Source organism: Mesocricetus auratus, unplaced genomic scaffold (assembly GCF_017639785.1).
Source record: "Mesocricetus auratus isolate SY011 unplaced genomic scaffold, BCM_Maur_2.0 Super-Scaffold_100008, whole genome shotgun sequence".
Taxonomy (NCBI): domain Eukaryota; kingdom Metazoa; phylum Chordata; class Mammalia; order Rodentia; family Cricetidae; genus Mesocricetus; species Mesocricetus auratus.
In genome coordinates this window covers 7,001,137-7,004,521 of record NW_024429192.1, presented here as the reverse complement: position 1 = coordinate 7,004,521, position 3,385 = coordinate 7,001,137, and the positions used below count along the sequence as shown (strand labels likewise).

General features: G+C 46.3%; 1 long non-coding RNA gene across 1 annotated transcript; it reads right to left on the bottom strand.

Moving 5' to 3' along the window:
- Window positions 1-675: 675 nt before the first annotated feature.
- On the bottom strand, window positions 676-3,165 carry LOC110341575. The gene is made up of 2 exons (XR_002383542.2): window positions 3,089-3,165; window positions 676-1,510 (listed from the first exon to the last, which is right to left on the bottom strand). It is a non-coding gene; the product is annotated as an uncharacterized LOC110341575 (long non-coding RNA).
- Window positions 3,166-3,385: the final 220 nt, after the last annotated feature.

Here is a 3,385-nt window from a genome sequence, read left to right as displayed (position 1 = left end):
TATGTTCTCATCCCCCCATCACCTCCCCCCTGCCACCCCCACCCACAATTTACCCAGGAGATCTCCTCTATTTCCTCTTCCCAGGGTGGCCCATGTGTCCCTCTTAGGGTCCTCCTTGTTACCCAGCTTCTCTGGAACCCTGCCTCTTAAAGTCCCACCACACTTCAATGTCTCTACACCAGGGACCAAGTTTCAACAGGAGTTTTGATAGAGCAGACCACATCTATACCTCCCACTCTTCTGGCTGACCATTGGAAAGGGCGTTCTGTGTGTTTATCAGAGGACCTGGAGAGTCAAGCAACTTTCTTGTGGTGGTGACAACGATAATGTGCCTTCTCCTCACTTTTGGCTGCAGGGACTGACTTCCAAATCAATGGCCGGTCTCAAGTTTAGTCCTCTGGATCTGCTTTAAGGAAAATCCAAGCTAAGGCCTGTCATCCCCGTTGAGACATTCCTCCGGTTCCCTCCAGATGGTTAGTCAGTGCTTTCTGGAATCTCCAGGACGATAAGAACTCTTTCTTGTGGCTTTAGATGCATAGTCCCATTGCTGGACAAAGCATGCTGATGATAAAGGGAGTCAATGTGATATGGAGAACCTCCCATGGACCAAGCACTTTACCAGGTTCTCATTCTGACTAAGAGGTTTTCTGTTTTTAAAAGTTAAAAATGGGCAAGTTATTTTTATTAGTGCTTTATTGAAATATTTCCACGCCATACAATTTGTCCATGTAAATAAGTTCAATGTGGTTTTTTTTATTCAGAGCTGTACAGCCATTATCACAATCTATTTTAGAGTATTTTCATCTCGCTAATGAGAAAATAAATATGCTACCATCAACAACAGCTCCTCATTTCTCAGCATAGTTCCTACAAATGAAAAGGACTTTTAATAAATACATTTGGAGAACATATAGCTAGGGATGGCTAGATGCATGCATGGGTATGTGCGCGGTTAGCTCCATGGATGGATGAGTGAATGGGCACGTGAGTGGGTGGGCGGCTGTGAATGGATGGGTGGGTGGGTGTGTGGATGGCTGTCTAGACAGGTGGGAAGCCGGTGAATAGGTGGTGTGGCTAAATGATGGAGTGTGTGGTGAGATCGTGCAGCCCCAGGCAAGCCCTGCTCTAGTTTCTGTCTCTTCGGATTTTCCTGCTCTGGACACCTCATATAGATGAAAGCAAACATGATGTGTTTGAGATTCATGTGCATCACAGTATACACTTTCTTCCTTTAGTTGTTAAAGGACACTCGGGTGCATGTTTTGTTGTGCATTTATCAAAAGGTAGTATCTCTGCATTGAACTGAAATCTTCCTTAAAATTATATCTCAGTTTTGACCTCAGAGGTCAGCATGTGGAAAACCCTCTCCCCCTCGGTATGACAGCTCCCAGGATGCATGGAGGTTCTTCCCCACGCTAAACATCAGTAAGTGTTGCCACGCTGCCCTCATGATGTCCTCCTGCCGTGCCGATCGAATCCGCCTTCCAAAGGCTAGTTCATCCCAGTCGCCCTGAAAGTGACAGGGTCAGAGTACAGCAGCACAGCAACTGCTACCCCCTTAATTATAAACTTATATAACTAATAATAAATAACAAGGACTCCAGATGGGAACCAATCTGACAGACTATATCCAAAAGAAGGTGCACCCGATTTTCCCTATTTTGTTACAAACATACGTACTCTGAAAATGAGGGGCCATTTGCCACAGTGATACTCCCTGGGTGAGTAGGAAGCCTGGTTGTGTAATAATGATGATGCCAGCCATTCTGGGAGCCTTTGTGGAGTGTTCCTTTCCCCAGCTGTGTAAGTGTGACCACATAATTAATTTCAGCTCGGGCACACATTTCACAAAGGCAGACCTGGTACCCAGGTGTCTAGGAAAGTGAGTGGGGTACAGAGGACACATTTAGAGGACCCCACGGCCCTTTTCTCTCCTCAGATGCAATCACTCCAGCTATTCTACCTGTGCTTATTGTGTTTCTCTGTCCCCCGTGACAAGTGCTCTTCTCCAGCACGCCCTTGTCCCTCACACAGGGCTTGCCACTGTCCCCATGAGTAAAGGCAAATGTATTTTCTTGAGAAAAATAAATGTGGTTGGCCAGAAGCAGATGTGGACAGATAGATGGCTGTGTGGATGGATGGAAAGACACGTGGGTTGGGCAGAAGGATGGATGGATGGATGGATGGATGGATGGATGGATGGAATGGATGGATGGATGGAGGAATGGCTATCTAGACAGGTGGACAGATGGATGGGTAGGTGGTACGGGTAAATGAATGAGCACTGAGCAGGTGGGTACACACACACACACACACACACATATAGTTGACTGGATTGCAAGGTAGTGAAGAAGATGGATGGATGGATGGATGGATGGATGGATGGATGGACGGACGGACGGACGGACATAGGATGGATGGATGATGATGGATGGGTGGATACATGGATGGACACATGGATGAATGGATGGACAGATGGATGGATGGATGCATGCATGCATGCATAGATGCATGGATGGAAGGATGGATGCATGGATGGATGTATGCATGCATGGATGATGGATGAATGGATGGATGCGTGAATGGATGAACTGTTATACAGTAGGCAAATGGACAAATGAGCAGATGAGTAGATAATGAGGAGAGAGAGGCTCCTGACTACAAACAGAATCTTTTCCTTCTGGGCTCATTAGTAGCTTGAACCTAGAAGCATCTAATCTGGACCTGAGTGTGGGAAGCTTCAGGGATTATTACTCCTTCCAGTGGGTCAAGAAATGCCCTCCTTCTACATGCCCATGAACTAGATGCTCATGAAGCAGACACTTCCCTAAGTCCCTAACTCTTAATCTGTTATGTTGGGGATGGGACTTCAGGACGTGACTTGGGAGTGAGGAACATAAACGTGAGTCTGCAGTCTACTATGTGTGACTAAGAAACACCCACTCGGGTGTGAATTGTGTGGGGCAGTAAAGTGATTATTTCCCTGGTGGGTTTGGGTGTGGAAGGCAACAAACATCCTCTAGTCGCTGGCAATAGGATTAAACGTGTAAGATGGTCAGATTTCAGATGCTTTAAAAAATGGGCTTACCTTGCCAAACTAATCAAAAGTAGTCAAACGGGGAAACTGAGGTCAAGAGCAGAGAGGTAGTATCTTCAAAGTCGCCTGGTGGGTTAAACAGATTTATAATCAGGGCCCGAAGCCTAGGATTCCCATTTTCTTCTTATTCCAACATGTTCGCATGATCATTTCGTAAAGGCCAGCTAGCATCAGGCACTGCCATTGACCTCTAACTGCAGCTCTGGTAACAGCCTCAGAGAATAGCCAAGAGCAACAGAATCTGTTTTCTGGGGCTGGAGAGATGGCTCGGTGGTTAAAAGCAGTTTT